Source organism: Gossypium hirsutum, chromosome A02 (assembly GCF_007990345.1).
Source record: "Gossypium hirsutum isolate 1008001.06 chromosome A02, Gossypium_hirsutum_v2.1, whole genome shotgun sequence".
Lineage (NCBI taxonomy): Eukaryota > Viridiplantae > Streptophyta > Magnoliopsida > Malvales > Malvaceae > Gossypium > Gossypium hirsutum.
The window spans coordinates 66,125,393-66,148,603 of record NC_053425.1 but is presented as its reverse complement, the minus strand read 5'-3'; the positions used below and the strand labels follow the sequence as shown (position 1 = coordinate 66,148,603).

Sequence of the window (23,211 nt, the reverse complement as noted above, 5' to 3'; positions counted from 1 at the left end):
GTCGGACACGAGGGTTCACAGACTAAATTCGCTTACTATCGCAGTCCATTTTAAAATTTTCCAGGCAGTTGGCTAACTGTGACACTGTCACCTTAAAAATCATATCTTGAGTTTCACAACTCGAAAATCAGTTTCGTAATTTTTCTCTGAAACTAGACTCATATGCCCATCTACATATTTTTTCTAGAATTTTTGGTCGGGCCAATTAGTACAGTTTATTAGTCAAAGTCTCCCATGTTACAGGGATCGACTACACTGACCTTTGCGCATTACGACTTGGATATCTCCCTGCACAGAGCTTCAATACTGATGCTGTTTGTTTCTATAGAAACTAGACTCAGAGAGGAATCTATACATTTATGTCATGACTCCTAATTATCTCTGTTAATTTATAATGAATTTCCAAAGTCGGAACAGGGAATCCAGAAACCGTTCTGGCCCTGTCTCACGAGAACCTGAATATCTCTTACATACTGTCCATATGATCGTTTCGTTACTTTCTTATGAAAATAGATTCATCAAGGTTCATTTACATAATTATTCATTATTTAATTCCAATCCGACTATTTTTAGTGATTTTCCAATCTACATCACTGCTGCTGCCAGCATCTGCCTTTAAGGTAGACTTTACCTATTTCATAGTTTCCATGATTCAACTAGCCCTTTAGCATAAATAGCACAAATTATGATAGTGATTAACCATTCCATACCAAATGATTATAACATTATGCTCAAACATATATATAAGCCATTTTCGCATGGCTATATACATTAATCAAAATATTCTTCCGCCACTAGTCTATTTTATACATGCCATAAGATAATCCAAAACATAGCAGTACCAAACAGTGGATAGTGATAGTGTGACTAGTTGCTGACGATCCCCGAGCCTGTAGCTTCGCAATGAGATCTATAAAACAGAGGAAACAGAGTAAACGGAGTAAGCATTACAATGCTTAGTAAGTTTTAAGCAGTGTCAACAGATAACAATCAAATTATAACATAGTTGTTCATATTTTTATTTCACTCTTCCTCGGGCATACCATCCCTTTACCGAATATGCACATCTCATCATATACAATAGGCAGATAAACTTTCACATAAAAGTGAGCTCATGTGACATAGATATATCGTATGATTTCACATCACCTCTCACACTGATCCGATGTCACATAATCATAGGAATAGTCTCATAGATTGCTCTCGTATGCATCACAAAACTACCTTATGATTTAGTGCAAATCAAGCTCACATATAAACTTGGAGTACATACCTATTTAACCTTTCGCATTGAATATATTTATAAGCAATTCTTATTACGAAGTCTTACCCGGACATAATCTCCACACGAAGTTATCGGGTCTTACCCGGACAAAATTCCCACACGTAGTCATCGGGTCTTTAGAGCTCGGATATAGTACGAGCACGAAGCTTACGGACATTAATCAATGATAATATTCTCGCATAAAGCCTGCGGGGTTTTAACCCGGATATAGTACTGACACAAATGCCCTTCGGGACTTATCACATTTATACACTTTCACATCCATCACGTTGGCCACTCGGCCCTGTCACATATATACACTTTCACATTCATCACATCGGCCATTAGGCCTTATCACATATATACACTCTCACATTCATCACATCGGCCACTAGGCCTTATCACATATATATATACACTCTCACATTCATCACATCGGTCATTAGGCCTTATCACATATATACGCTTTCACATTCATCACATCGGCCATTAGGCCTTATCACATATATACACTTTCACATTCATCACATCGGCCATTAGGCCTTATCACATATATACGCTTTCACATTTATTCAAATATACTTCACATACCACATATACTATCATGTACAGACTTGGTCTTGGCCGAATCTACATCCATCACTTTCCAATGAATAATTCAATTTTTACGCCATACTATCATTTCATATTAGAATACTCATAAGCTTACAATATCACTATTTAGAATTCAAGTATGGGTTTAATCACTAGCTTATGAGCAACTAAAATAAGTTTTATCCATGTTTACAACAAAATCACATATTCACTACGAGCTGTTTTCCTGAGCAATGGTCACTGAATTATTTATAACCGGAGCTACAAAACTCCAAATCACTTGCCGTTAATTTTTCCTGAATATAGACTCGTATATCTTCCATCCATAAAATTTCCAGAATTTTAGGTTTGGCCAATCAATACCAGATTTTTCTTAAATTTTCCCCTGTTTCACTGTTTGACTAATCTGACCACTCTTCACTACGAATCAAATTTCTCATTTTACAGAATTCAAAATGTGTTGTATTTGATTTAATTTGAAACTAGGCTCATTAAGGAGTCTCAGCATATAAATTTTATCTTATAACCATTTTTGTACAATTTATAATGATTTTCTAAAAACAGAACAGAGGATTACAGTGTCATTCTGCGCTGTCTCACACAACTTTAAGTATCTCATTATCGGAAATTCCTTTGCTTACACGGTTTCTTTTATAAGAAACTAGACTCATTAAGCTTTAATTACATAATTTATCCAGCTTTTAACTCAACTCCCACAATTTATGGTAATTTTTCCAAACACGCTACTGCTGCTGTCCCTAGCAGATTTATACAATTTACCCTGTAAAGTTCTCATTCACATATTTAAAACATAATATCATATTCATCCCGTTTTAAAACTTAAGACTTACAAGGGAATCAAACTCAAATACTTAAGAACTTACCTTAAATGTCGTCGGACAACTACAAATCGACTATTCCATTTGTTTCGCTTTTCCCTTTTCCGAGTTAAGTTCCTTTCGCTCTTGAGCTAGGTAAAATAAATTAGTTTGTTTAATTACTTAACTAATTTATTTAGATTCAAACATTAATAATTTTTCTTAATAAGAAACATACGACAACTCATTAACATCCATTCATTCACATCTTTATTCTTGATTACAATCGGCCATTATAACATATACAAATGCATATTAACCACTTTGACCGATTGTCCATTAACCACTAACCAAAACTCATCAAATTAATGGACTATTTATTTAAATAATCCTTTATTATAATCTCACTTTGAAATTTAATACTAATTACTAATTTATCTCCCACTTAAGTTACTCATTGTACTTAATTAAACACTAATAATTAAAAATTATCAAACTATCATTCTACTCGTTTCTAAAATGACTATGTAAATATTAATCTCAATTTCATATACCATTTAATTCAAAACATTTAGCTACTTATTTACACTTTTACACATTTTCCCCAAAACATTTACATCCTATACAATTTAATCCGTCATATCCACCAAGTTAATTCCACAATTAACACATAACCCACTATTGCCAAATACTTAACCCTTAATATACAGCGTATATATGTATATCTTTAATTTATAATAAAATCGTTCTCATTTATAATTTACTCAATTAAATCCTTAATTTTTAAATGTAGTAAAAATTTACTCTATAAAATAACACAAATTCAACATCAAGCACCCAAACAAAACTCTTTCAAATAAAAGACTTCAAATTATGTCAATGACGTATTTTTTTTTATACATTGATAATTTCACATAAATAAACAATTTAATCCACCATATTTTTAAAATTTTCCATAATAATCCTCAATGTGAAATTTCATGAATTGACTTTGCAAATCATCTCACTTCACTTCCAACTTTAAAAATCTACCATAATAATATTAAGAACTTAGATTTTCTACCGTCGTAATTTCTATTAACTACAATCATTCCACAAATTTCAACATGGGTATGCTAGTTCATGATCCTAAGGTTCCAAAAATATAAATTATAAGCAAAAATGATCATTAACATACCAACTAATTTGAGCTTCAAACTAAAACAACAATGGCCGAATATGCTTTCTCCTTTCCCCCAAATCAACATGCACAGAAAAATGAAACTTAAAACTCATTCCCTCTCTCCACTGAGCTATTTGTTTCTTCTTTTTTTTTCCTTAACAATATAAAATTATACAACCATCATAAGTAATTATTTATGTCTATTTTAATATAAATTCCTCATCATGGCCGGCCACTATAAACAAAAAGGAATATTTGACATGCAAATCCCTCATGTTAACATTTCATGCATTATTTGACACTTTACAAATTTACCTATCACACTTTCAAGTTTTATCACATGAGTCCTATCTTATAAATTTTACATACAAATGACAAAATCAAAGCATGAAACTTTCACACATGCATTTACACATATAATAAACATAGAATTTAACAGTTAATTATTTTTATGACTCAGTTTTGTGGTCCCAAAACCACTTTCCGACTAGGGTCAAATTAGGGATGTCACAGTCGCACTACCTCCGTCACATATAACTTGGCAACTTTTGCAGTGAGTAGTCGGTACGAACAGGTATGAAATGAGCAGATTTTGTTAACCTACCCACAACCACCCACACCGAATCTTTCTTGGTGGGTGTCAAAGGTAACCCACTCACAAAGTCCATTGTTACTCTTTCCCACTTCCATAGCAAATTTTCACCGGTTGCAATAATACTGAAGGCAATTGGTGCTCAGCCTTAACCTGCTGGCACGTCAGACATTTCCCAACAAATTCAGTCACCTCTCGTTTTAATCCGGGCCACCAGTACACCTCTCGCAAGTCTCGATATAACTTATTCCCCCAGGATGCATGGCACAGAGTCCACCATGAGCCTCTTTTAGAATTAACTGCCTCAACTCAGGGTCCTTTGGAATACAAACCCTTCCACGAAAGCACAGAACTCATTCAGTGTTCAACCCAAAATCCTCGTTCTCACCATTCTTAACTTGCTAGAACCGAAGAGCTAATGAATCGTCCTTCAACTGTTTTTCCTTAATCTGCTCAGTCCAAGTAAGCCTTACTTGCAGTTCTGCCAACAAGCTTCCATCGTCGTACAGACTTAAACGTGCGAATAAGGCTCTCAAGTCAGTAACAACCCTTCGACTCAACGCATCCGCCACCACATTAGCTTTTCCTGGGTGGTACTCTATCGAATAGTCGTAGTCTTTAAGCAACTCCACCCATCTTCGTTGCCTAAGGTTTAACTCCTTCTGAGTCAACAGATAATTTAAGCTCTTATGATCTGTGTATATGATGCACTTTTCCCCATATAAGTAGTGTCTCCAATTTTTAACGCAAAAATCACTGCTGCTAGCTCCAAATCATGCGTAGGGTAACTCACCTCATGAGCCTTAAGCTGTCGCGATGCATAAGCGACCACCTTGCCCTCTTGCATCAGTACGCAACCTAACCCCACATGCGACGAATCGCTGTATACAGTAAAGTCCTTCCCAGACACCGGTTGAATCAACACTGGCGCTTCGGTCAATACCTTTTTCAACCGATCAAAAGCTTTTTGCTGTATCTCGGTCCAGACATATGGTACTCCTTTCCTTATGAGTTTTGTCAAGGGTGCCGCCATCACCGAGAAACCTTCCACAAACCTTCTGTAGTAACCTGCTAACCCTAGAAAACTCCGAATTTTCGATACTAACCTAGGTGGCTTCCATTCCAGAATTGCTTCAATTTTACGAGGATCCACCTTAATCCCCTCGGCAGAGACCACATGCCCTAGGAAAGTTACCTCCCTCAACCAGAATTCACACATGCTGAATTTCGCATAGAGCTCCTTTCCCCTTAACACTTGCAGCACAATACGGAGATGCTCTGTAACGCCCCGTACCCGGACCATTACCGGATTCGAACACGAGGTGTTAATAGACTTAATTCATTACTTAAACAGCTCATACAATTCATTTTAAAATTTCCAGACAAGCTAGCTAACTGCATCACAGTCGCTTTAAAAATCATATCTCGAGTTACGAAACTCTAAATCCAATTCCGTAAATGTTTCCTGAAACTAGACTCATATATTTATCTACTAATTTTTTTCTAGAATTTTTGGTCGGGCCAATTAGTACAGTTTATTAGTTAAAGTCTCCCCTGTTTCAGGGTTTGACTACTCTAACCTCTGTGTATTACGAATCAGATATCTCCCTCTACAGAGCTTCAATGACTATGCCGTTTGTCTCTAATAAAACTAGACTCAATAAGGAATCTGTACATATAAAGCATGACTTCTAATTATCTTTGTAAAATTTATGGTGAATTTACAAAGTCAGAACAGGGGATCCAGAAATCGCTCTGGCCCTGTTTCACAAAAATTTAAACATCTCATAAAATATAACTCATATACCTGTTTTGTTCCATCCATATGAAAATAGACTCATAATTCTTCAATTCCATATATTATTCATCATCTAATTGTATCTCTACTATTTTTAGTGATTTTTCAAACTCACGTCACTGGTGCTGTCTGAATCTATTTTATGGTAAATTTTACCTATTTCATGGTTTCCATGGATTAGCTAGCAATTTAGCATACATAACACCAAATATGATCATGATTAGCCATTCCAATGGCTAATAATTACCAAGCATTTCCATACCACTCAATAACCATATCATAAGACCATATATACAAAATGATTATAATGTTATACATGCCATACTCAAAATATACAAGCCATTATGCCAAGATGGTATACGGATAGTGTGAGCGAGCCTCCGACCGTTCACGATTTCCGAGTTGGCTTGTCAAAACTACAAGGAATGAAAAGGACGGAGTAAGCATAAATTCTTAAGAAGTTCACATGCAAATAGCAAGTAACATAACCATATAAGCAAACATAAAACATCATTTGCATAATCATCACCAAGACATTCATATCACATTTTCATTTATCATCTTACCATATTGTTGTTATATTGATTTTTCAACCCGAGGGTTAAGTACATACCTGTTCAAAGTATCCATTTCACAACACTTACCAATACGTCCCTTTCATCTTGAGTATTCCTCAATTTCAGTAGAACTTTACCCGTTGAACACATCGGAATATAATTTGGATACATGGAAAGTTTGCACATAAGTGCCACATATGTAGCCAAGCTACCATGTAACCTGCCCATAAGTGAACTCGGACTCAACTAAACGAGCTCGGGCGTTCGCATCCATAAGTGAACTTGGACTCAACTCAACGAGCTCGGATTCCTAGTTACATCTCTCGAACTCGGACTCAACTCAACGAGTTCGGACATTCGCATCCATAAGTGAACTCGGACTCAACTCAACGAGTTCGGATGCTCAACCATCCTAGTGACATGTACTTGTATCCTAATCTATTCCTAAGGTTCAAATGAGCTTTTTTCCTCGATCTCACATCTTTGCCGTCTTCCACGGAATATCGGAACCAATACTCGGTGATAGTTCATACTCATCAAGTAATTCACATAATTACATATTATTCAACAATAACCACAAAACATAACGTTTCATGCTAATAATAAGCATCATATCATATAAACAACATTAAATTCCTTAAAACAACAATTATGTTACTACATTTATACATGAACTTACCTCGTATGCAAAAATGGCTACTTTTACCATTTCGTCCACAACTTGGTATTTTCCCCATTTTAGCCCGAATTTCAGTTTTCCTTGCTCTATCATTTAAAATATAGTCTAATTAGGACTCACATTATTCAAATTGACCCAAAATCATATTTTGGAAAAATTACATTTTTGCCCCTAAACTTTTGCATATTTACACTTTTTCCCCTAGGCTCGGGAATTAAACTTTATTCCTTATTCTTATGTTTTATAACATGCTGATCATTTTTCCCTTCTATGGCAACATCAAATTCTCACTCTAACATGTACTTATGACTATTAGGTATTTTTACCGATTAAGCCCTTTTGCTCGTTTTCACTTAAAACCGAGTAGCACAAGTTGTCTAACATAATTTAAAACCTCATATTCTATCATAAAACACCAAAATACACAAATTTCACCTATGGGTATTTTTCCAAATATGAACCCTAGGTTGAGTTATTGCTAGCATAAGCTTAATTGAGCTACCGGGACTCCAAAAACGTAAAAATCATTAAAAACGGGGCTTGGAATCACTTACTATGGAGCTTGGAAGCTTGAAACAAACCCTAGCTATGGAGAACCCTTGAAATTTCGGCCTAATGAAGAAGCTGGACAAAAATTGGCTTTTAATTTGTTTTTAATTCATTTTAATAACTAAATGACCAAAATACCCTTACTACTAAACTTTCCAAAAATTCCTTCCATGTCCTAATTTTGTCCATGAACGTAAAATTGGTCAAATTTCTATTTAAGACCTCCTCATTAATATTCCAAAACAATTCATACTAAAAACTTCTAGAATGCAAGTTTTGCAACTTATTCGATTTAGTCCCTACTTTCAATTTAAGCACTTTAGGCATAGAATTTCATCACGAAATTTTCACACAATCATGCAATCATATCATAGACCTTAAAATAATCATAAAATAATTATTTATATCTCGGATTTTGTGGTCACGAAACCACTATTCCGACTAGGCCCAAAATCAGGATATTACAACTCTCCCCCCTTCAGGATTTTCGTCCCCGAAAATCTTACCAGAAAAGTGGTCTTCACTTTTAATCTCATATTCGGTGCCGAAGAACTTGCACTTAAACTATACCTCCAATACATCTCTTCAATTTCTCATATGATCTAAAAGCTTACAGTCTCAACTCTCAACTGTTCTTAAACTTTCAACCCTTCTCAGTTTCCCATGATATCCTGACATAAAACCCGGATCTCAACTTGATTTAATAGAGACCGAAATTCCAAGAAATCCAACAATCAAGGAGACCTGAAATTCCATGAATCTGATGAGTAGGAATTCATTCAATACAGATATGATTTATAGATCTCGCCAAACATTTAACAATAGGATACATCACATTTTCCTCTTTCCGCCATAGAAATAATTCTGATATGGCCTCAAGAATAATCCTTCTCATTTCCATCCCAATATCAACACTGACAAGGATAATTTTGATAGATCCCAATGCTCGGCTTTAACCCCTTTAACAACTCCGATTTTATGTAACATCGGATGCTCTAAACTATCACATTACCTCACTGTCTTGAAACACATCACAATTCATACAACAGTACATTACTGAAAGTCAGGAAGTCTTTACTCAATGTAGACTAGTCTAGTTCAGACGCTTCAGTTACCAATATTCTCATCTATCTGAACTCTGTCAACATGTAATAAACTTTTCAGCTTTCACAAGATGGAAACCTTATCATTCGTAGTGACTTAAACTAATATCCAACTCTTTTCTAATAAATATACACTTCTCGTTCAAACTATTTACTCTTTTATCCGTACAAAATGAAATTCTATTATCAGACTTAGGAAAAATAATCCTGACATAATTGTCACATGAAATATTTCAAATAAATAATTTACCATACCGACTGAAACTCGCGCTTTTATCACCTATGCCTTTACTGATGTCAAATCCTTACACAGAAATTAGAAAAAATCCCAATACTAAAATCACCACATTACTAAGATCAAATTAGAAGTATAGTCATATTTGACATGATTATCACGAGCTGAAGAACGCACTTCGAACACGAGTCATAATTGACAAATTATGGAACAAAGATAACAAGGAAACCGAATAAAGAAATCCAAGATAGAGAAATCCAGAATAAAGAAACCCAAGATACGATACTATGCCGGAGAATCGAAAACCAAACTCATAGAGAAAATACAGAATACCCCGATAATTCTTCAAAGAAAGAAAGTCCAGAAGAAAACATCATTTAATCCCACTGAAATCAAATATAACAAGATCAATATATCTTCCCATACATATATATCAGATGAAGCATCAAGTAGAAGAAACAGAATCATAATATCATACGTATTCTCTCATCAATTCTTATAAGACGAAATGAAATAGAATACCCGATGAAATAGAGCAATATAAATTATAAACCAGTCAGATTACCAATGCTTTCATCCAACACCAGAATTAGAAGACATTCCCATATAACAAGAATTTCTTCAGAAGATCAATAGCCATAGAAATATTTCTGAGAACGGGTAAACACATAGAACATCTCAAAAGAGACTGCTAAATCTGTCTAGTCATAACTGTCACACTCAGATAGTTCACATTTCAATTATCATTTCCCCAACTAGTTTTGCCGTCACAAATTTCATATTAAACCATTCACTAAAGAAGGCCAATTCTGAATAAATTTCGATTTACACTTTTCTCGACCTTGCACCTGAGTAATTCGGTTTACCAAGGAGAATTCCTTTTCTAACTGGGACAGTGCATAACTCCAATAATCTTTACGTCAATCCGATACTTTACTGGCTCTGACTTTACTTATCAGCTCATTTTCAATCTCTAATCATACTTATAATTATTCTATCACTGTACTCTTTGGGTTCTCAACCGGAAACTTATTCAATACAAATCTCATGAAATTCCATTATAAGTACCACTTCGGTAAGGGGGAGGGGTTGTAGGACCTCTGACTCGACTTTCTTATACATACACATATGACACAACTTCCATCATCATAGTAACATCATCAAAATCATGTCATTCATTCATGTTGGCTTACACCAATTTTCCTATTGTCCCATTTAGACAATATACTTATGCATACATTCTATGTTTTCTAGACAGCTTTACTTATCCATTCATTTAATTAAATTAATTCATGCTCATGACATTATATAAGGCCAAACAAACATAGATATTTGCATCACAATCACAACTTTCATTTCGTGCATCATCATGTACATATCATTACAATCATATAATTCAGTCCAACAATTTAACATAGATAAGTTCATTTCATTATAATCCTTTATCTCATAAAAATTATATATTATTAACATTTATCAACATTCGACGTCCAAATCAAGACAAGGACATTTTCACTTGTATCATAATATTATGACCTTTATTCATACCTCTACTACTTTCTATTTATTCCGTTCATCTTATCAAGTAAGCCACATACACTACATCATATGAGCATTAAGCAAATATGAATATTTATCACAACATGAACTTTCATTTAACATATTATCACATATGTATCATAAACTTTTATTCATACTTTTATGAACCGAGACATATCATAATCATAACTTTACTCAAATACCTTCACATAACATTGAACATGGTCGGCACAGCTCGGTTGGAGAGTACCCTGTCTAAATAAGACGGTACTCATACGCGTCGGAAGGCATCACACTATCACAAATCAGTGGCATGTATAGCTAAACTTTTACACATGCTCGGTTAGTCCGAGAACCGACTAAACCTGCTCTGATACCACTAAATGTAACGCCCCGTACCTGAGACCATTGCCGGAGTCGAACACGAGGTGTTAATAGACTTAATTCATTACTTAAACAGCTCATACAATTCATTTTAAAATTTCCAGACAAGCTGGCTAACTGCATCACAGTCACTTTAAAAATCATATCTCGAGTTACGTAACTCGAAATCCAATTCCGTAAATTTTTCCTGAAACTAGACTCATATATCTATCTACTAATTTTTTTCTATAATTTTTGGTCAGGCCAAATAGTACAGTTTATTAGTTAAAGTCTCCCCTGTTTTAGGGTTTGACTACTCTGAACTCTGTGTATTACGAATCAGATATCTCCCTCTAAAGAGCTTCAATGAGTATGCCATTTGTCTCTAATAAAACTAGACTCAATAAGGAATCTGTACATATAAAGCATGACTTCTAATTACCTTTGTAAAATTTATGGTGAATTTACAAAGTCAGAACAGGGGATCTAGAAATCCCTCTGGCCCTGTTTCACAAAAATTTAAACATCTCATAAAATATAACTCATATACCTGTTTTGTTCCATCCATATAAAAATAGACTCATAATTCTTAAATTCCATATATTATTCATCATATAATTGTATCTCTACTATTTTTAGTGATTTTTCAAACTCACATCACTGGTGCTGTCTGAATCTATTTTATGGTAAATTTTACCTATTTCATGGTTTCCATGGATTAGCTAGCAATTTAGCATACATAACACCAAATATGATCATGATTAGCCATTCCAATGGCTAATCATTACCAAGCATTTCCATACCACTCAATAACCATATCATAAGACCATATATACAAAATGATTATAACGCTATACATGCCATACTCAAAATATACAAGCCATTATGCCAAGATGGTATACAGATAGTGTGAGCGAGCCTCCGACCGTTCCCGATTTCCGAGCTGGCTTGTCAAAACTACAAGGAATGAAAAGGAGGGAGTAAGCATAAATGCTTAATAAGTTCACATGCAAATAGCAAGTAACATAACCATATAAGAAAACATAAAACATCATTTGCATAATCATCACCAAGACATTCATATCACATTTTCATTTATCATCTTACCATATTGTTGTTATATCGATTTTTCAACCCGAGGGTTAAGTACATACCTGTTCAAAGTATCCATTTCACAACACTTACCAATACGTTCCTTTCATCTTGAGTATTCCTCCATTTCAGTAGAACTTTACCCGTTGAACACATCGGAATATAATTCGGATACATGGAAAGTTTGCACATAAGTGCCACATATGTAGCCAAGCTACCATGTAACCCGCCCATAAGTGAACTCGGACTCAACTCAACGAGCTCGGGCGTTCGCATCCATAAGTGAAATCGAACTCAACTCAACGAGCTCAGATGCCTAGTTACATCTCTCGAACTCGGACTCAACTCAACGAGTTCGGACATTCGCATCCATAAGTGAACTCGGACTCAACTCAATGAGTTCGGATGCTCAACCATCCTAGTGACATGTCACTTGTATCCTAATCTATTCCTAAGGTTCAAACGGGCTTTTTTCCTCAATCTCACATCTTTGCCGTCTTCCACGGAATATCGGAACCGATACTCGGTGATAGTTCATACTCATCAAGTAATTCACATAATTACATATTATTCAACAATAACCACAAAACATAACGTTTCATGATAATAATAAGCATCATATCATATAAACAACATTAAATTCCTTAAAACAACAATTATGTTACTACATTTACATATGAACTTACCTCGTATGCGAAAATGGCTACTTTTACCATTTCGTCCACAACTTGGTATTTTCCCCATTTTAGCCCGAATTTCAGTTTTCCTTACTCTATCATTTAAAATATAGTCTAATTAGGACTCATATTATTCAAATTGACCCAAAATCATATTTTGGAAAATTACAATTTTACCCCTAAAATTTTGCATATTTACACTTTTTCCCCTAGGCTCGGGAATTAAACTTTATTCCTTATTCTTATGTTTTATAACATGATGATCATTTTTCCCTTCTATGGCAACATCAAATTCTCACTCTAACATGTACTTATGACTATTAGGTATTTTTACCGATTAAGCCCTTTTGCTCGTTTTCACTTAAAACCGAGTAGCACAAGTTGTCTAACATAATTTAAAACCTCATATTCCATCATAAAACACCAAAATACACAAATTTCACCTATGGGTATTTTTCCAAATATGAACCCTAGGTTGAGTTATTGCTAGCATAAGCTTAATTGAGTTACCGGGACTCCAAAAACGTAAAAATCATTAAAAACGGGGCTTGGAATCACTTACTATGGAGCTTGGAAGCTTGAAACAAACCCTAGCTATGGAGAACCCTTGAAATTTCGGCCTAATGAAGAAGCTGGACAAAAATTGGCTTTTAATTTTGTTTTTAGTTCATTTTAATAACTAAATGACCAAAATACGCTTACTACTAAACTTTCCAAAAATTCCTTCCATGTCCTAATTTTGTCCATGAACGTAAAATTGGTCAAATTTCTATTTAAGACCTCCTCATTAATATTCCAAAACAATTTCATACTAAAAACTTCTAGAATGCAAGTTTTGCAACTTATTCGATTTAGTCCCTACTTTCAATTTAAGCACTTTAGGCATAGAATTTCATCACGAAATTTTCACACAATCATGCAATCATATCATAGACCTTATAATAATCATAAAATAATTATTTATATCTCGGATTTTGTGGTCACGAAACCACTATTCCGACTAGGCCCAAAATCAGGATATTACATGCTCATCATGTTTTGCCTCCGTTTCAGAGTATACCAGGATATCATCGATAAAGACGACTACGAACCGATCCAAGTAAGGTTGGAATACTCGATTCATTAGATCCATAAAAGCTGCAGGTGCGTTTTTCAGCCCAAACGGCATGACCACAAACTCATAATGTCCATATCGAGTTCGAAATGCTGTTTTATGAATATCCCCTTCTTTTACCCTTCGCTGATGGTATCCAGAACGAAGATCGATTTTGGAGAATACCGAAGCTCCCCCAGTTGATCGAACAGATCGTCAATCCTTGGTAGTGGATACTTATTCTTAATCGTCAGTTTGTTCAACTGGCGATAATCGATGCACATGCGCATCGTTCCGTCCTTTTTCTTCACAAACAGGACCGGTGCCCCCTAAGGAGACACACTAGGCCTAATGAAGCCTCTATCTAACAACTCTTGAATTTGAGCCTTCAGTTCTACTAACTCCTTCGGTGCCATCCTATAGGGTGCAATAGATACTGGAGCTGTTCCAGGCAACAAATCGATTCCAAACTCGACTTCCCGATTCGGAGGTAATCCAGGAAGCTTCTCCAAAAAAACATCCCGGAATTCCCTAACAGTTCTGATGGTCTCCCCAGTCAGATCCTCAGTTTCAGCTTGGCTTACCAAAGCCAGATATGCCTCGCACCTCTTGCGCATCAGTTTCTCAGCCCTCAACGCCGATACTACATTGGATAAGTAATCCCTTCGTTCTCCAATAATCATTACCTCCTCATCATTGACAGTCCTTAACACCATCCTCTTAGCTGCACAATCTAAAGTTGCCTTATGCTTGGTCAACCAATCCATCCCTAGTATCGAATCGAATTCTTCAAGCGGTAACTCCATCAAATCCCCACAGAAAACCCCGCCTTGAATCTCCAAAGGCACCTCCTTGAAGAGTCTCTCCACCTTAATCGAATGACCTAAAGGACTTATCATAGACACCCCACATACAGTCTCCTCGAAGTGCACACCCAGTGCCCCAGAAATGTTATATGCCACATATGAATGGGTTGATCCCACATCAATCAGAGCAGTATGAGGTACACCATATATAAAAAATGTACCAGTTATGACATCAGGTGCGTCACCCTCCTCACGGCGACGAGCAGCATACACCAAAGCTGGCTGGCGAGCATCCGCGTTACCAATACCCCTGCCAGGTGCCCCACGTCCACGGCCATTACCACCGCGACCTTGTCCATGACCTCTTGGCAGCGATGGTCCATCCCTCACAGGTTGAGCCGGTCGCACAGCCCCTTGTTCGGCCACCTGAGCCTGAGTGGCCCTCCTAGGACAATCCTTAATGCTATGCTCCTTAGACCCACAACGAAGACAAGCCCCAGAACGCTTCCAGGACTCTCCTTGATGCATTCTGCCGCAATCCCCACAAGCTTGCGGTCTACCTGTGTTCATCGGAACTGCTTGAACCAGTTCCTCCATCCTAGCTCTCTTAGCATTTCGATTTGCAACACCCGCTGGTCCAGCATCCCTCCTGAACCGATTCTGATCCCTATCACGATCCTTCCATTCGGTTTGTTTCACCTCCTCAGCTATCTTAGCCTTCTCTACTAGTGCAGTGAAATCTCGCTCTCTCTGCGGAGCTATGAGCACCCTTAACTCATCTCTGAGGCCATCCTCAAAACGAACGCTGCGTTCGTATTCGGTGGAAACGATGCCATTAGCATACCGACTCAATCGTAGAAACTCTGCCTCATATTCAGCAATGGTCTTATTTCCCTGAGTCAGATTCAAGAACTCCTTTCTGCGTGCATCCACATAGCTAGCTCCAACATATTTTGCCTTAAAGGTCTGTTTGAACAGCTCCCATGTTACCCTCTCAGCTGGGGTACCCTCTCTCACAGTAATCCACCACTGATACGCTTCATCCCGCAGCAACGACACCGCCCCTTTCAGCTTCTGGTCTACTGAGCAGTCCAGGTCATCCATGATCCGCTCTGTGGCTTCCAACCAGTACTCAGCCACATTTGGGGCCACTCCAGATACGCCCCTAAAAATCTCAGCTCCGTTGGCCCGAAGTCGTTCAAAAATGGACCCCCTATTCATGGGTCCGATGTTAGCTCCGGCCACCCTTTCCAAAACCCTCAACATGGCTTGAGACAAGCGTCATCCCCTACGGCCCGGTCATACGGCCCATTTTCATTAACCGGTGGTGGACGTGCCTCGCTAGTTGGTATGTGTTCAGATGACGCAGATCCAGCTTGAGTGCTACCTCGGCCTCGACCACGGCCTCTTCCCCGAGTAACCCTTGTACTCATAACGATTTATCTGATTACAAATTTTATGACATTAGTTTACTGGTTTCACTGTTTATTACAGAATCTCTAAGGCTCAGTACTATCTACAGTGTTATTTCCAGTCCAGTTCCATATAAATATTTAAAGCAGAAATGAACGCTTACAGACTTGGTACCGGGGATTCAGTGTGCCACTTCCTTATCAGTCCATAAAAAAACCCATGTTTTTGTTTACCGAAAATAAAAAGATTTCATTTGAAAACACTTTTATTTTAAAACTATTGATTTAACCTCGTTCAATAGAAAAACTTTGAACATCTTTGAAAAACTTATAGAAAAAAACCCTTTTTTTTTTGAAAAGATTTTCGGACCCGATCCAGAGCCGAGTTGTTGGAACCTGGCTCTGATACCACTAAATGTAACACTCCAAACCCGGCCTAGACGTTATGACCGGATCTGATGCGCCACATCGAAGCGTTCAAAACATTCTGTATTACTTAGTTGGAAAACTTAATTGGTGTTGTAAAAGACACTTTTAAAAGTAGGTTAAACTGAATGGAAGCTGTGCACCAGGTAGGAAACCAGGAAGAAGAGGAGGTGAGTCCGTCGGACTGCTTAAGTACCAAGCTCCCTTTGGATCCAATCCTAGACATGCACACCGCCATTGCCACACTCTAACATCTCGTATAATTTTGAGAAAACCGTTTGGTTATGTCCATCTTAAGAAAATGATTAAGGTTGAAAACGTTTGCTTAGCGGAAGTCTTGTATTCGTGTTATTTTGAAATCACTTAATGCTTTTGAAAACGCGTCCTAGAGCTAATCTATTTCGTTAGTTATCACAGTTCAGTTTTATCATAATAGAATTAAATAATAAAGAAACAACCCAAACCATAAAAATAATTAGCGGCCTTATTACAAAAAAAACCCAAAACCATAAACAAAAAATATGGAAAATCTAGTTCACCAGAAGAAAACGAATTTGCAGAAAATGTGTGGCCACTCCGAATCCCGCCCAGCTCCATGTCCACCAACTAGGGCTCACCTACAAGGATGGAAGAAAGAAGGGGTGAGTTTGAGAAAACTCAGTGTATACAAAAACCCATCCAGAGCCCAAATCAACTCGAGCCCATTAGGCCTAAGCCCCATTAAGATCACAGTACACAATGGACCGAAGCCTTTTTCAGAATACAGTAGCAAGGCCTTAGCCCCTTTCACATAACAGTGTGACCCATAGGCCCAGTTCAGTAACATAAGTAACAATAGTACTAATGAATGCAAGCCCCACTGGGGAGACTACTCAACCCACCAACCGCTACACTGCCCCGTACCAGCCCTACACTCCATGTAGGGAATATCTCAACCCACCCAGCCCTACACTCCACAGTTGCAGCAACGCTGCTCAAATATCAGTAAGTTGAGGCAAAGCCTCCAGTACGTGGATGAATCACTTTCAATACTTCCTCCATCAATACCCCAATCCCATGCAACAGATATTAATACAAGCATATCATGTAAAATACAGTATTAATCAATCATGCAGTTTAGCCAATTTAAACTCTAGGGGTATTTCGGTAATTATACTCTTTAGGTGTAATTTCGTAACTTACGCAACTACACAAGCTACTTCAGTAATGTTTAGCAGTTTTATGCAATTTGGTTCCACCATCTAACTAACAGGGTAATTTGCCCATCTCTTACCCACATTGGTCCGTAAGCCCATTGAGCCCAATTTTGGCCCATCGAGACCCTTTTTTTAAAGTACGCTAAAATGTCGGACGAACTTACTTACCACCTTGCGGTGCTAGATCTAACAATTTCTCTATGTCTTGAGAGCATTCGCATACTCACAAGCCCATGAAATGCCAGAATTTTGGCATTTCGGCTTTTGCCGAATTGAACTAAGGAAGGGTGTTTGGTACACACCTGATTCGCGACGACTGCTACCGAGATCCCTTTCGATGTCCTAGAATTGATTAGTATAGTTCTTATTTACAAACCGTAATCACTAAACCCAAAACTTGCTCAACCAAAGTCGAACCATGTTCTTAAAAAGCCTTTGAACCCTTACCTTTTTGCCAAAATTGATAGCTAGCTTCGAATCCGATTGTTCCAATGATTCACGCTTTGATCCAACACTTAAGAAGACTCTAATCACCGAAAGAAAAAATCAGTTACAAACCCTTAAAGCCTTATGCTCAAATCGATAGCCTCCCTAACTTTTAGGGATTTCGGCTTTTCCTAACATCGTAAAATAAGAACAGATCTGAGATGATAAGTACTTACCCCTTACTCCTACTTGATTTCCATGCAATCTGGTGCAGATTTATCCTTAGAACAATGGTAAAACCCGAATCCAAGGGTTGAAGAAGTTTTGGCTATAAGCCCCTAAACCAATGGTACTTTCGGCTTTTGGGTGGTGAAGGAGATGACGATATGAGGCTATGACATAGAAAGACCTGGCTTTGAAGAAATCGGCAGAAGCAATGATCACAGGATTTCGGCTTTTGCGACTTCGGCAAAGGGTGCTGATGAATAGCAGGTTTGATGGACGGCTTTGGAGAAGGAAGTAGAGAAAGAAGAACAGGATAGGTGAAAGTTTCGGCTAGAGAGGAAAAGAGAGAAAAAGAAAACCCTTGTGGTCCTGAGCAGAAGAAAAATGGCACCTCACAAAGCCCTAGGTGCCGAAATATTAACCTAAATCCTCTGCCGAATTTTCCCTCTTCAATTCCCTAAATTCGGCCAACTCCCAGTCTCTCACCCAATTCCTTAAATCTCTCCCCTTATCACTCCTTAATTCAAGCATTTGGACTGATTCAAACTTTCCTTTAGCAGAATCCACTTGGACTCCAACACTTACCCCTCCTGCACTTAAAAAAAATGCATCTATTTGTCAACATAGGGAATCGATCCCATGCCTTCCCCAATGCTCCACACGCCACCTTTTTAGGAGCCTAGTGGCGTCACCCTTGCCACTTTACTAAGGCTCTTTTTGTGATGCAATTTACCCATCACTCCACTTAAGGGCCACTTAGCCAGAACCCCTAACTCCTAAGTCCAAAAATTCAAAAATTCAACCAGGTTTTGGCTAACACATGGGCCTTCTATAAGCCCATTTACCTACTCAAAATATTAATTCCACATCCAAATACAAAATTTTAAAATCTTTACAAAATATTGAAAACCGCGAATAAATCCGAAAATTAGGATGTTACATTCCAGGATCATCGAAGTTGGTCATGACGGTCTGAAGATGGAACGTCGAGCAGAGCTCCAATGTGAACTCGAGATACGTTGGCTCGACAATCTCAAAGAAGAGCCCCCATGGGTCAGTCGTCAAGAGGGCTAGGACCACGTCAGCTAAATGAATATGTTCTAGTGTGGCCCAGTCAATGCAGTGGCCACACCTAGGGGTCGGGCCGTAATATCTGATACAATTTCTCTTGGGGTCCCAAGGGAACCTGGACGAACGGGTGCCTAATCTCTGTGGTAGGACCCGAGGATGATGCTGCTCCTTTCCTCTTCTACGAGGTGGGAATAGTGGTCTTCTTACCATGTGAGGATGACTTTGTACCTGCATTGAAAAATTGAAGGTCAACCAATACGTCCCAAAAATAGCACGGAAGCACAAAACTAAATAGGAATATTTCTTGAGACTTACGTAATGGATGAAATAAACAAAACTACTAAATATATCAAGTTATAGGACTATGGGAATAATGTAACGGGAATATAAATGAATGCATGTGGTAAGCATAAATTTCATGGAACAAGGAAAAATGAAAAAGTATAGCATAATGGAGTAACTAAAATGACAAAATTTTTATAAACAATCATGAGTATTTTAATATTCTAACTATGAATATTCATTAAAATAATTCAATAGAGCTGACAAAACATGAAATAAGCAACATATTTAAAGAAGATAGAGAGAAAAGAGTAAACAAATGCAAAAGGAAGGAGCTTAGGGTGTCGGAATCGGTGTTGTAGGCGGCGGACGGGCGTGGGGGGTAGAGCATGTGAAGTTGCAGCGGCTAGGGTTAGGGTTTTTTTTGGGGAGGGAGATGGTGAATAGTGAGGGGTTTATATAGATTTTGGGGCACATGGCTGTGGGACACGCTCGTGTGCCTAATTTTTGCCCATGTGTTTCGCGAATTTTGAATTTGGGCGCGTCTGACATTCGGCCCACGCTCGTGTTCTTTAGGCTTGTGGGTGCACACGGCTGTGTCGCACAGTCGTGTCTTGCTTTGTTCGCTTCTCCTACGCTCGTATACATAGGTCCACACCCGTGTTGGTTTTGATAGTGTTGACGACGAGTGGATGGCACGGGCGTGTCGCATGCTCATGTTACATTCTCAATTTCAACCACGGTTTTGAGGCACGGGCGTGCCTCACACCCATGTTGTTCTAACAGTTTCACCCCTATCTATATCGCACGACCGTGGCAACTTATCGCACCCTGTGTTGGGAAAAAAATCTTCCTTGTTTTTACACGGCCTAATGCACGCCCATGTGCCTGGCCGTGTGGTCTTTAGAAAGCCTGCGTTCCATGATTCGGTTAGTATGTTAGATGTTAAAAACTAAAATTTTAAAGAAATTAACACTGTTAGTGCTCGGGTTGGCTCTCAAGAAATGCTTATTTATAGTCTAAGCTCGACTTACCTCTCTTCTGTATGGTTGAGGTGGAGCGAGGAGTTTACACTCCTTATCCCTACTATAAACTTTATCAACATAAGGTTTAAGACGAGTATTGTTTACCTTAAATGTGCCGAATTTAGGATGATTTACCTCGACTGTACCATATGGGAAAATACTGAGTACCATAAGAGGAATTTTTTCATTAGGTTCAGAAGTGGTTATGCGAGGATCTTCTACATCTAGTAGTACGTTGTCTCCAACCTTAGTTGATTTGGTGAGGTATTGAGCTCGTCCTGGCTCGGTTTCGGCTTATCGGCTATTTTCAATTTCTGTGTCCACCATTCATTTAGCTCCTCAATTTGTAGCCTTCGTTCTTCATAGACAGGTCCATTGTTGTTGTTTGAACACGGCTCATATGCGTTCTTTGTAACTGTTTCCTGCACAGAAGGTTTCACCACATGATCAATACTAGTAGAATAATTTATACAACCACCTTCAATTTTTGATGTGTTACTCGAATTACGAGCTTGAAGGGTGATTGTGTCGTCTCCCACTCGAAATGTGAGTTCACGTGTACCAACATCAATAATGGTTCTACAAGTCACTAGAAAGGGTCGTCCTAAAATTAAAGGTGCGTTACTATCCTCTTCCATGTCTAGAACAACAAAGTCTACTGGGTATTTAAATTTATCAATCTTAAGAAGAACATCTTCAATGATACCCCTAGGAAATCTAATGGTTTTATTAGACAATTGAATGCTCATCCTAGTTTGTTTGGGTTTCCCAAGACCTAGCTGTTTAAACATTTTATAAGGCATAACATTAATGCTTACCCCTAATTCAGCCAATGCATGATGAACATCTAAACTACCAATTAAACAAGGAATCATAAAACTCCCTGGATCCTTCAATTTGTTAGGTAGCTTATTCTGTAATATGGCTGAGCAAACTGCATTCAACTCCACATGCGACGCCTCATCCAACTTTCGTTTATTTGTTAAAAGCTCCTTTAAAAACTGGACTGCGTTTAGCATCTGCGAAAGGGTTTCAATAAATGGTAAGTTAATATGTAGTTTCTTCAAAAGTTTAAGGAATTTACCAAATTGTTCATCTGATCGGTCTTTCCTTGTCGCGTTGGGGCATGGCACACGAGGTTTATATTTTGTACTAATCGGCTTTGGATCATTTTGGCCTACCTCATTCTTACATTTGTTTACCACTGTTTCTGATCTTGGTTTTGCAACTAACCCTTCCTCATCTGGAATGGCAATCGCATTGAGTTGCTCCATTGGGTTAGATTCAGTGTTGCTAGGCAGGTTTCTTGGTGGTCTTTCAAAAATCAACTTGGTGAGCTGGCCAATCTGAGTTTCGTGCCCCTGGATTGGTGCTTGTTGATTTTTGAGTGCCGTCTTGATATTTTGAAAATAAGTTTCTAACACCGAGATGAATTTGGTTAGCATCTTCTCAAGTTTCAGCTTTTTCTCCTGCTGGTACGGTGGTTGCTGAAAGCCTGGAAGGCATGGTTCCTCCAACCTGCATTGTAAGTGTTACTATAAGGATTATTTTGAGATCGAGGATTGCATGTTGTTGTCATAAGGTGGGTATTCTGAACTGCTTGATCTACCTCCACGTGCTTCGCACTGCATTACTGGGTGAACCTGTGAAGTACTAAGAAAACCATCAATTTTCTTATTCAAGAGTTCTACCTGATTAGAGAGCATGGTGACCGAATCAATTTTATAAACGCTGACTGCTTTTGCTGGCTTTGTCCTCATGACTTGCCACTAATAATTATTTAGTGACATCTCTTTTATAAATTCATAGGCATCTCCAGGTGTCTTATTATTGATGGTTTCGCCAACAGCTGCGTCAACCATCTGCCGAGTCAAAGGATTCAGGCCATTATGAAAGGTTTGAACCTGTAACCAGAGTGGTAACCCATGGTGAGGGCATCTTCTCAAGAGGTCCTTGTATCTCTCCCATGTGCTGTAGAGTGTTTCTAAATCCATCTGTACAAAAGAAAAGATATCATTACGTAATTTGTCTGTTTTAGCTGGTGAAAAATATTTTATTAAAAACTTTTCGGTCATTTGTTCCCAAGTAGTGATTGACCCCCGTGGCAACAAGTTCAACCACTGTTTAGCTTTGTTTATCAATGAAAAAGGGAATAACCAAAGGCGAATGGCGTCATCAGAAACACCATTAATTTTAAATGCATCACATAGTTCCAAAAAGCTTGCTA

At 37.9% G+C, this 23,211-nt stretch overlaps 1 non-coding gene across 1 annotated transcript; it reads left to right on the top strand.

Moving 5' to 3' along the window:
• The first annotated feature begins 22,904 nt into the window (after window positions 1–22,904).
• On the top strand, window positions 22,905–23,011 carry LOC121216530 (small nucleolar RNA R71). Its single transcript, XR_005912715.1, has one exon. It is a non-coding gene; the product is annotated as a small nucleolar RNA R71 (small nucleolar RNA).
• The last annotated feature ends 200 nt before the right edge of the window (window positions 23,012–23,211 follow it).